General features: G+C 41.9%; 1 protein-coding gene across 4 annotated transcripts in view; it reads right to left on the bottom strand.

Annotated features, from left to right (window-relative positions):
* The window catches only part of GPR155 (G protein-coupled receptor 155), a 112088-nt gene extending 100125 nt beyond the window's left edge, over nucleotides 1-11963 (bottom strand). For 2 of the 4 annotated variants that reach the window (XM_033946196.1, XM_033946199.1), the window contains exon 1: nucleotides 11811-11963. The gene's annotated coding sequence lies outside the window, so the exon portion shown is untranslated. Of the gene's footprint in view, nucleotides 1-11310; nucleotides 11447-11606; nucleotides 11773-11810 lie in introns of those variants that run through there. The other 2 variants (XM_033946197.1, XM_033946198.1) reach the window with 2 other exon arrangements.
* Between the last annotated feature and the right edge of the window lie 951 nt (nucleotides 11964-12914).

The raw sequence follows: 12914 nt of genomic DNA, 5'->3' as shown, positions 1-12914 counted from the left end.
ACAAGATCCACCTTAAATTCTCAACCATGTCACCTCCCCACCACCCCTTCCAACTGTCCACTCTGTCAACCTCTCTTCAACAACCCTTTCTTCCTTTTCTAAAGTCAAGGAAAAGGAAACTGCTCACCTTCTATCCTCCAAACCCACCACCTGTTCCTCTGATCCGATTCCTACCCACCTACTTGGATCTACTGCTTCCACTGTAATACTTCCCATCTGTCACATACTCAACCTTTCGCTCTCCACTGCAACAGTTCCTGATGTCTTTCAAACATACTGTAGTTACATCCCTCCTCAAAAAGCCCTCACTAGACCCCACATCCCTTCCAGCTACCACCCCATCTCTCTCCTCCCCTTCATATCCAAACAACTTGAACCAGCACCGTTGCCTGGACTTCCGTTCTTCTCATAATATTTTTGGCCCACTTCAATCAAGCTTTTGCCCTCTCCATTCTACAGAAAATGCCCTTGCTAAAGTCTCTAATGACCTGCTCCTGGCCAAATCCAACGGACTCTACTCTTTCCTCATTCTTCTCGATCTGCCTATTGCCTTCAATACTGTTGATCACCACCTCCTTCTCAACACGCTGTCCTCACTGGGATTCCAGGGTTTTGTTCTCTCCTGGTTTTCTTCTTATCTCTCCCATTGTTCTTTCAGTGTACGTTACAGTGGATCCTCCTCCACTGCCATCCCACTGTCTATTGGCATAGCCCAAGGCTCCGTCCTGGACCCTCTCCTCTTTTCCATATATACCGCTCTCTTGGTACACTGATCTCCTCTCACGGTTTTCAATATTACTTATATGCCGATGACTCCTAGATCTACCTCTCCACACCAGATATCTCTACAGGAATTCAGGCCCGAATCTCAGCCTACCTGTCCAACATTGCCGCTTGAATGTCTCACCACCATCTCAAACTGAATATGGCTAAAATTGTCTTATGTTTCCACCGAAACTCATCTCCCCCCTCTCATCATCTCTATTTTTGTAGACAACAATATTCTTCTCCCTGTCTCGTCAGATCGCAACCTTGGGGTGATCTTTGACTCTTCTCTCTCTTTCTTTGCTCATATCCAACAAACCACCAAAACCTGTCGCTTCTCTTGTATAATATTACCAAAATCTGACCTTTCCTCTCTGAACACAATATCAAAACCCTTATCCTCGCTCTCATCACCTCACGCTTAGACTACTGAAACGTACTTCTCTCAGGCCTCCCACGCATCCATCTCTCACCTCTTTAATCTGTTCAAAATGCTGCTGCACGATTCAAATTCCGTGAGAGACACTATTCTCACGTCACCCCTCTCCTCAAGTCACTTCATTGGCTCCCCATCCATTTCTGAATACAGTTCAAACTCCTCTTACTGACTTACAAGTGCATTCACTCTGTAGCCCCCCCCAATCTCTCTCTTCACTTATCTCCCCCTATGCTCCTCCTTGTGAACTCCGTTCATCGGGCAAGCCCCTCTTATCTTTACCCTTCTTCTCTACTGCCAACTCCAGATTCCATCCCTTCTTTCTTGCCACACCGTATGCCTGGAACAGGCTGCCTGAATCAATACGTCATGCTCCATTCCTAGCACTATTCAAATCCAAGCTAGAAGTCCACTTTTTTAAAACGTCTTTCAACTCTTAACTCCCACTCACTGCTGTCAGATACCTATACCTATTGCATCATTTCCTCTACCATAATCTCCCCAACCCTGAGATGTCCTATCAAATTAGATTATTAGCTCTTCTGAGCAGGGACTGTCTATTGCATGTTAAATGTACAGCGCCGTGTACACTTTTCAGCACTATAGAAATAGTAGTAGTGGCACTTAAGTGTTTTCCGATGCCAGTAGGCACTTAAACCTTAGGCACACTCCATTTATGCCAGGGTTTTCTTGGCTTAAATGAGTGTGCCTAAGTAAATCCACACCTATTTTCAGGTAGGTGCCTTACAGTAGACTATCTCATAGTTGTAGGCATCTACCAAGTTAAGTGCCTACCAGCTAATTAATTTTAATTGTTTCTTTAATGGCACTTTTCAATTAATTGCACTGATTAAGCTTAATTAGGCACCTAGATCAGCTAAATACGTTGATCTAGACACCTAACTTCAGGCACCGTTTATAAAATCTAGGCTATAGTGGCACTGGATTTGAGTTAAACACTAACGCATGTATTTAACTTAAGTGGGTCACTGAACCAGTTAAAAACTGACCCAGGAATTTTTACCGTAAACTACATAGAAACATTCAGAATATGCCTTAGAAGTGAGGTAGGGGGTATGGTTTGACGATCATGATGACCAGACGTACTGCCTAGGTCAGACATGTCAAACTCTGGCCCATGGTATTAAAAGTTGGCCTGCCAGACATTTACCATTTTATACTTAATCTGGCCCGCAAGCTCGAACCGCTGCTGCTAGTGCTGCTATTCACTCATGTCTGCCTTTGCCTGGTATCCTCTTTAAAGCAGCCTGCTGAGGATCACCAGCCAGATGTAGCGAATCTCAGAGGCTGCCATTAACCTCGGTAGCATGTTCCTTCTGATGTGATCCTGTACATCAGAGGAGGGGCGGGAACGCAGCAGAAGGAACGTGTTACCGAGGTCGACAGCAGCCTGCAAGGTTCGCTACAGCCAGCCGGCGATCTTCAGAAGGCTGCTTTGAAGAGGAGACCAGGAAGCCGGGATGGAGGGAGGGTAGGAACGGCGAACCAAATCTGAAGGTGCGACCAGGAAGAAGAAGGGGGGAAGCATGCACGCCTTCAGGACAGGCCCTGGTGTAGAATTACCCAGAGGGAGAGAAGGAGGAGTCCAGACGTGCATATGCTAGACTGAGGGAGGATGGGGAAGAAATAAAACAGAATAATCTATTACCTTTCCTAAGTGTATGCAATACAACTGCAGAATTTGGCCAGTCACTTAGAACTATAATGGAAAAGGTGAAGGTGGGGAAGAAATAAAACAGGAGAGGGAGAGAGATGGTGGACAATGGAATGAAGGGAGGGAAGGAACAGAAAGGGAGAGAAGTTGGACACAAGGGATGGTGTGGAGGGGAGGGATAGAGATACTGGATAGGAGGGTAGTTGGGAAGAGAAAGGGAGAGATGGTGGACCCTGGGGTGGTGGAGAAGGAGGAAGAAATGCTGGATGAAAGGGTAGTTGAGAAAAGGAGAGATGGTGGATCTGGAGATGGTGGGGTCCATCGCTGCAGCTGCGAGGATGGAGATGAAAAAAAGGAAAGGGGAGGTAAAGGGAAACAGAAGGAGAGGACAGAGATGGAAGATGTATGGTTAGCACGGAGAAAGAAGAAAATGACAAATGGGCAGGAGACACTGGCAAGCGAGTTATCAGAAGACAACCAGAGCCTGGGACCAACAAAATGTAGAAAAAATAATTTTATTTTCTGTTTTGCGATTACAATATATCAGATTTATTTATTTTGTTTACACCACAGAGCCGACGTAGGGTTGGAGACGTTGTAACCCTATACTTCTACTAAGACTAAGCCTTGTCCTATCACTTTACTCACTCTGATTTTTACCACGATCTCTCATTCCTGCTCTTCTCTTGGCCTACTTATATTGATGTCTGTCCAGTGCCCCTCTCTCGCTGATTGTTTGCAGCATGTTCTGCTCTCTTATTCCTGTATCCGCTTCATGTACTTTAAACCTTCTTTGTACCTTCTTCGCTGATTGTCCAGCTCCTCTTATTGTAAACCGCCTCGAGCTACTATGGCTTTGGCGGTATATAAGAATAAAATTATTATTATTATTATTATTAATCACTTAGGGGTCCTTTAATTAAGGTGTGCATTTAGCACGCGTTAATCAGTTAGCGTACCTTAATAAAAAGACCCTTAAGTATCTTAATTTAAAATTTGGCCCACGACTTAGCATTTTTTTCAGATTTCAGCCCCTTATGTGATTGAGTTTGACACCCCTGGCCTAGGTCCTTTCTGAAGATTGCCGGCTAACTAAACAAACTCAAAGTCCTTGCATAGTGCTATTGATCACCCGGAGAAGACTACAAATCACATCTTTAATGGAAAATTACATCAATGAAAAACAATAAAGTGGAACAACTGTCTTTTACGCTCCCTAACGGTAAGAGGCCTAAACATGAGGCACCATCCCCCCAAAAACAACCACCAAAGTCTAGCGACTCACAACTGGATCTTTTATTGGCCGAAATGCGTGCCTTCAAAAACTTAATGTCCAAACTTATATAAGAACAGAAATAGAAACATTCAATGCGCAATTCACAGATGCCTGACACAGAATCGACATGCTTGAAGATTTCACAGCAAAGCATGCTCAAAATGTCACCCTCATTCTGAAGCATGACCGCGATATTGCATTACTGAAAACTGATATGGAAGACCTGGCCAACAGGAGTCGAAACAACATTCAAGTGCTGGGCATCCCTGAGGCTTCAGAAGAAGCCAACAATCACTTTTCTCAGCAACTTTATCCCATCTTTACTGGGACTTAAGTTTGATGTACCTCTTGAGCTAGAACGGGCACATCATGTCTCCTCACGGCCTAATCCAAATCAGAAAACACCACGACCTATCGTGGCTAAGGTATTACGATACCAACATACCCTCCAAATCCTCACAGCGATTAAAGAGAAGAAATAACTTCTCTATCAAGGAAGGAAAATTCTATTTGTCCCGGACCTCATCAAAACAGCAGCTCGCAAGAAACTGTTCTTGCAGCAGAGACAAGATCTCAAAGATACTGGAGCTAGATTTGGCCTCCTTTAACCTGCACGGATGATGATTACCCATAACAAAAACTTCCACATACTTGGATCCGACTGAACGTCAACAATACATAGACTCAGTCAAAATGCAATAATTACTGTTCATGTGTTATTTACTTAACATTTTCTCCACAGCTGTGTAAAGTATAGGAAGAATGTTATTATTTTCTTTTCATGCCGTCAATGGAGGCACTGACTGGTGCGGTGATAAGCCGTTTGTAGTTTCAATCCCACCCATACTTTTTTGTTGTTACTTGAAATGTCACATCTTTGGCGAAGCAAACCTTTTTTAGATGTGACATTTTGTTCATTCATATTGTTCAGGAAATCTTTGTTATTATCTAGCTTCAAGTGTCAGGAACTTTCACACTCATGTATCTTTGATTATTTTTGTCTTCTCATCCAATATAATATGTACTCTCCCTCTGTTATTTACGCATGATAGATCTACAAATGTTATCATTTAATGTCAATGGTCTTAATCACTGACTCAAACGTAAAAAGTGACAAACTACTTGTGTTCCCTTAACCCTGATGTCATTATGTTTCAGGAAACCCATCTCTCACACTGATAGTGCTAAAACATTAATTAAAGGATACGCAGCTCTTCTTTTCTCTCCAGCCATTGGAAAAAAAAAAAAAACGGTGTCTCAACTTACATTAAATCATCACTTCCAATTACAATTATTTCGCATAACACTGATTTAGAAGGGAGATGGTGTTTGATCCTTGCATCGCTCAATAAAAAAATCCTTTATTTTACTCAATATATATACACATTCCGGTTATGGACTCCCCTGAGTTCATCCATACCTTATAAAATGCTTTATTGAACTTTCCAGACACGCCTATCATAATTGGTGGAGATTATAATCAGCCTTTTGACCTCATAGTGGATAGAACGTCTAGCTGCCATCCTACCCAATCTAAAACATTAGATGAAATCAGAGCATTGATAGCCAACTACAATTTAATTGACCCCTAGAGAACACTAAATCCTACAGAACGTGATTTCACTCATTTTTCAGCACCACATAATACTTATGCCAGACTAGACCACTTCCTAATTTCTTCTCACTTATCCTCCACCATAATCAATGCCACCATTCATTCAATCATCATCTCAGATCACGTCCTTGTATCGCTACATATAAAATTTTCTGATATTTCCATCGTGTACCTGGACTTTAGCAAAGCATTCGATAGCGTACCACACCGCAGGTTGCTGAGCAAGATGAGTTCTATAGGATTAGGTGACACATTGACGAAATGGGTTGGGAACTGGCTTGGTGGTAGGCTTCAAAGGGTAGTGGTGAACGGCACCCCCTCTGAAATGACAGAGGTGATCAATGGAGTGCCACAGGGCTCGGTGTTGGGCCCGACTCTATTCAACATCTTTATAAGAGACTTAGCAGAAGGGCTTCGAGCTAAAATAACATTATTCGCCGATGACGCCAAACTAAGTAATGTAGTGGGCAAATGCACAACGGACGAAGATTCAATGCCCGACAACATGATGCACGACCTACTCCTACTGGAGCGCTTGTCTAGGACCTGGCAACTTAGCTTCAATGCCAAAAAATGCAAAGTCATGCACCTAGGCAACCATAATCCATACAAGATTTATACCCTTAATGGTGAGATCCTAACAAGAACGGTAGCAGAACGAGACTTGGGGGTGATCATAAGTGAGGACATGAAGGCTGCCAGTCAGGTAGAGCAGGCCTCATCCAAGGCAAGACAGATCTTAGGTTGCATACGCAGAGGTTTCATCAGCCGGAAGCCGGAAGTCATTATGTCATTGTATAGATCCATGGTGAGGCCCCACCTGGAATACTGTGTGCAATTCTGGAGGCCACATTATCGCAAAGATGTGCTGATACTGGAGTCGGTTCAGAGAATGGCCACCCGGATGGTCTCGGGACTCAAAGATCTCCCGTACGAAGAACGGTTAGACAAACTGCAGCTATACTCGCTCGAGGAGCGCAGAGAGAGGGGGGACAAGTATCTCACGGGCCGCATCGAAGCGGAAGAAGATATCTTCTTTTTCAAGGGACCCACGGTAACAAGAGGGCATCCGTGGAAAATCACTCGGGAAACTACGAGGTGACACCAGGAAATTCTTTTTCACTGAAAGGGTGGTTGATCGTTGGAATAGTCTTACACTGCAGATGATTGAGGCCAGCAGCGTGCCTGATTTTAAGGCCAAATGGGATCGACACGTGGGATCTATTCACTAGGCAAAGGTAGGGGAGGGTCATTAGGATGGGCAGACTAGATAGGCCGTGGCCCTTATCTGCCGTCTATTTCTGTTTCAAATCATATTTGGAGATTTATTCTTCTACAATAACTCCTCCACTCCGAATATTTCGCCGGCTACTCTCTGGGAAGCCTATAAAGCAATTCTGCGTTGGGAAGTGATAAGTTTAATGGCTTGGAAAAGAAATCAATCTGACAAACAACTCAAAGACTTGGAATCCAACATTTAATGAGGCTCAATATATCACCAACCCCAATAATCCTCAGTTGCACTCCAAGTTAACTAAACTGAAATATGAATACAATTCCATAACTTCACAACTTGCTAATAATGATATCTTTATTTTAAAAATTAGGTCATTACATAGGCGATAATAAAATGAGAAAATCATTAGCTCAATTTCTCAAAGGTAAAAAAGAAAGATTCTATATTGCTTCCATTAATAATTCTCAAAATCTAATCCTCACAGATCCTAAATATATTTAGTCTGAATTTGAAAGCTTTTACTCCCAGCTATTTCAATCTGAGTTTTCCTCCTCGGAGGATGATATTTCTCAATTTTTAAATACAATATCTTATCCTGTAGTTCTCCCCCCCCCCCCCCAAAACAAGAACTGGATGCTCCAATAACATCCCAGGAAATTCTTTTGACAATTTCAAATTTGGCTCCCAATAAATCTCCTGGACTGGATGGTATCACAAGTGAATTTTACAAGACATTCTCCTCGCAATTATATTCACACTTGCTCTCTTATAATTTTGTACAAGATCATCCTGAGTCACAACATAACTTTGCTGAAGCCAATATAGTTATATTTTCCAAGCCAAGGTAGAGATCATACTTTAGTTAAAAACTACATACCAATCACATTACTAAACTCCGATTATAAAATAATGGCAAAGTTCCTTGCAAATAAATTAAACAAAGTAATAGAACAACTGATTCTACCAGATCAAGTTGGATTTATCGAAAATCGTTATATTAGAGATCAGGATTTTTCATAATGTTAATACAGTGGTGCCTCGCATAACGGACGCCTCGCACAGCGAACGCTGCGCACAACGAACTTTTTGTCGTGCTCCCCACAACGAACTTCGTTTCACACAACGAAGTCGCCCGAGGGGCCCGGGGGGGGGGGCGGAACTACTCTCGCCGAAGCCGGGAACAGCAGCACCCATGCAGAGAAGGAGAAGACGGCGTGTAGGGGACTCCAGTAAATGCAGAGCAGCAGCTGTGGCAATCAAAAAAAGAGGAGGTCTGCTGTTAAGGTGGACCAGGGTCCTGGAAAATTCGTGAAATCCTGCAATATTACCAGGATCTCAATACAAGTCCATGAGGATCCTGGAGATCCTGCAAATCCTGGTTTTACCCAGACCCGATTCTCTGGTCCTATCTTACGAGACCTGACCCATTTACAGCAAGTTAAGCCATGTTTAAGCTAACGAAAAAAAATCCAGAAAACATCAAAAGATTATTTCCTTTTTAACAAATAGTAATACTGTACCATGAAATACTGTTCCATCATCTCCCTCCACCTTACCCTGGATGCCGAGTTCTCCGGCCCTCTTTCTCGGCCAGCCGCACGCTTTCAGGGAGCAGCGCACGCGCGCATGCTCTGTTGCTCAATCTTCTCCTCTGACGCAACCGGAAACCGGAAGTTGCAGGAGAGTAGAACATTGACCAACTCCAGCAGCTGCGCGTGCACAGCTTTCTGGAAGCGTGCGGCTGGGTGAGGGAGAGGGCCGGCAGACTCCGCATACAAGGTGAGGTGGAGGGAGGGAAATGTAGGGCTGCAGAACGAATTATTGTGTTTTAAATGTATTCTTATGGGAAAACAGGGCTGCAGAACGAATTATTGTGTTTTAAATGTATTCTTATGGGAAAACGCGTTTCACACAACAAACGTTTCACATAACAAACTTGCTCCTGGAACGGATTAAGTTCGTTGTGTGAGGCACCACTGTAATCTTGCTAAGACTCTCTCGGAACCTGTGGTGGGACTTATTGATGCAAAAAAAGCCTTTGATAGGGTTGAATGAGGATTCCTACTACAGGTTCTGAGGTGGTTTAATTTTGATGAAAGTTTTGTTTCTTGGATACATTCTCTCTACTGGCAGCCATCCTCTAGAATCCTTATTAATGGTTCTCTGACAAATCCTATTTCACTGAAAAGAGGAACACACCAAGGGTGCCCTTTATCACCCCTTCTTTTTAATCTCACTTTGGAACCCTTATTATCAGCAATAAGATAATCTACACTAATACAAGACATCCCATCCTCAACAAGAAAACTAAAAATTGCTGCCTATGCCGATGATATGTCATTTCTTTGAAATCCAGTTACATCTCTCCCAGCGGATTTGTACTCTAAATACTCCAGGTACAAGGTCAACTGGGAGAAATCTGTTATAATCCCTCTTAATGATTTGATAGTTAAAACTGATATTACTCAATTTCAATTTTCATGGTCAAATACCCCGATTAAGTACCTAGGTACTTATATTCATAAATATTACGCACTCTCTATGGAAAAGAACATATCCAAATTAAAGGAAATCATTAATATCTCTCTCACCAAATGGCCACCTTTATATATTTCATGGTGGGGTAGAATATCTACCATTAAGATGACATTAGCTTCTCAAACAACATATATTCTTTCCATGCTACCAACGTTGTGCAAACCTATAGTATATCATTGGATAGATCAAAAATTGAATAATTTTCTATAGAAACACAAAAAAAACAAAAATCTCAATTAACAAATTAAAAGCTTCTAAACTTCATGGAGGTGTTAATCTTCCTGATTTTTATATACCATTTAGCATCCCTAGCAAAATTGGGTCCTTCACAATTCTTTACAGATCCAATCCTCAACTCCTTCATGGCTAGAGCTAGAAATGTATCTTTGTAAATCTATTCCCATTAATGTTCTCAGCACAATGTCAATAGCTAAACATCTTAGACAATACACTCTTCTTTCAGCTACATAAACTGCTTTACTAGCTTTAGATCGTATAGCCACTAATTCTATCTTCTCTTATTACGATATGGCTTTGAGGAATAATTCAGTGCTCAAATATTAAAAACAATATTTAAATTGGAAAAAATGGACGGATAATGGTGTCTGGCAAGTCAAACATCTATTCCAGGGTAATGTATTAATGTCTTTTTCTGAATCATTTCCTGCATTATCTCATAAGAATTATCAATGGTCTATTCCGATATCTCTAATTTCTAAATTGCATTTATCTGATGTAACCTGTCTTTGGCAATGGAGCAATAAAGTTGCTTCCAAAGGTAAAGCTATTTCTATCTTTTACAAACAATTTTATGCCATCTCTAGAAATAAATTCCAAATGGTCTCAAGACTTTAACATAGAACTAACACCATCAGATTGAAATTGATTCTGGTCCAAAGTCAACAGACCTCTCTTATCAACAAGTCTTTCACAATCTTTGTTTCTTATATGGAGGGCAACATGGACACCATACAAAATGAAAAAAAACAAATTAATAACAAAAAATTTTCGTTGGCACTGTTTGAAACCCCAAGGATCGTTATCTCACATTCTTTTTGCATGTCCCAAGATTCAACCTTTCTAGACAACTATTGGTTCTATTACAAACTGTTCAGTCAACTTATCATTCTATATCATTATAATGCACTCTCTCCATCTTTGTTTTGAAATTGTCCTTGTGAACCAAAATTAATCAATGATATGATTTCTGTTGGTATCCAGCAAATCCTACAAAATTGGAAATCTGCTTCCTTACTTAATTATTCTTTTTGGGTGGAACTATCTATATAAACGGTATGAACAATACGCTGAAGACAAATTATTTTGTCACTCAACAGGTTCAAATCACAATTTATGGAAGCCCACTGACATTTATTTGACAACTGTTTAAATATTCCTATCATAATCCACATTATCAAAGATAACTGTCCCGATATATGTTAATGATTTGGATGGCTTTCCTGAACTTTATTTGTTTTATGATGTTCATGTTTGTTCTTATTAAGTTTCAATAAACAGACTGAACTTAAAAAAAAGAAGTGAAGTAAGACATCCCACATTAAAATAATAATAATTTTGTGGGTTTTTTTTTTTTTTTTAGTTACATCAATATTACCAGCAAAAGAAAGATGCCACAGTAACATTTGTATATTGCTGTGATCTTACAATAAGTGGAGAACGAATGGCCTATATGTATTTTAAACTACACTAACCCTCTACAGCTGACGGCTAGCAATTTAGAAGAACACTAATGCTAAATTTAAAGCACCTTAAAGCAATATGATGGTGGGCCCTCTGCCAAGAACGCCATTTTCCCCCCACTAGAACATGGGAGGTCACCTCTGCCAAGTTATCATCATTGAGGTAATTAACAAACAGGGTTGCAAGAGACATGAGCGCTAATTCCAGATATTTTGTTTAATGTATTATGTTCCAGTCAGTCTCCTTCAGACGACAACCTACAGGAAACGTATTTCAAATTAGTTCTCTTTTCTTTTTTTTTCCTTAGCTAGATCGCTGCAGCTCTAAAGGGAGTGTCATGTAGTCTCAAAGCCTATGTCTTACAGCTCTGGGTCCTTCCTAAAGCAATAAGATCGGTCTGGAACGCTCAGATGTTTGCACGCCGCGAAGAGCCGGGTGGCGTTCGGGTTTTTAGGCCACGGACTCTGCTTCCCCTTTCCCATTCCGAAGGGGCTTTCGGAGACCCCTCCCCTCACGTCCAATCTTTGCTTTAAAGGAGGAGCGGGCAATCCCCCTAGGCGCGCTCACCTTTCTGCGCGCGCATCGGCCGCTCTGTCCTGCTACATTCGGCTCCGGCGGGTGCTCAGCGAGATCTGGGCCGGGCCTCTAAGCTGCCGAGAACCCTGCAGCATCAAACGACCCGAACCGCGTGAACTTTCCCAACGTGGGGGCATGGCGGCTGTAGATTGAAAGGGGCACTAGCCAATGACAAACCGAATAGAGGGAAAGGGGCGGTACTGGGGGCTACCCGTTGCCCAATGGTAGGTCGGAGGGAGGAGCGATTCGAGGGCTTGGGGTTGATGGGACCTCTGGCACAATTCGGTAGGGTGATAAGGGAGTTAAGGTCTTTTCTCTTCCGATAATTTCTAATGCACTGCATCACTTCACAGTGGAGTCTCAGGAAGCCCAATTGTTTCTATGTATTTTGCAGCAGTAGGAAAAATTATGATAACCTGTTTTTATATTCTGCTCATCAAGAAAATTGTTAGCTCTAAATGCTAGATGGCAGTCGAGGACTCAGTCATGGTTCTGGCTCTTGATAATCTAGCTCCGCAGTAGGCTCCCAGTCGAGTTTTCAGGATAGATCTCATGCATATTCACTGGATGTGTCCCCAGGGCTAACGAGTCCACGCAATTGAAGCGTTCTGTTTAGTGCCAAAGTATTTCACAAACATTGTGTTCTCACCAATATTTTACTAGCAAATTACATTATTATGAAACGAACATTAAATATGTTTCTTGGCATAGGACAATCAAAAGGTTCATAGCCAGGGACCAACACTAAATCTACTGTTGCTGTCATTGCAAGAAAGAGCAATCTTCCTACTACAGTAGTAGCAGTATTTACCACTTGGCCTACACAATTTTCAGTAGACTGTAATCATGGGAAGAGAAGGACAGTTTCCTGCAACTTTAAGGAAAGGATGGCAGGATCAGAAAAAAAAGAGGACTAAAAGTAGAAATTGCAGGTCTCATTCATTAGGGAATGTACTATACCAGTGGTTCCCAACCCTGTCCTGGAGGACCACCAGACCAATTGGGTTTTCAGGCTAGCCCTAATGAATATGCATGGAGCAGATTTGCATGCCTGTCTGCCACTTCCATTATATGCAAATCTCTCATGCATATTCA

Source organism: Geotrypetes seraphini, chromosome 5 (assembly GCF_902459505.1).
Source record: "Geotrypetes seraphini chromosome 5, aGeoSer1.1, whole genome shotgun sequence".
NCBI classification, from domain to species: domain Eukaryota; kingdom Metazoa; phylum Chordata; class Amphibia; order Gymnophiona; family Dermophiidae; genus Geotrypetes; species Geotrypetes seraphini.
This window is presented reverse-complemented; position numbering and strand designations above follow the sequence as displayed.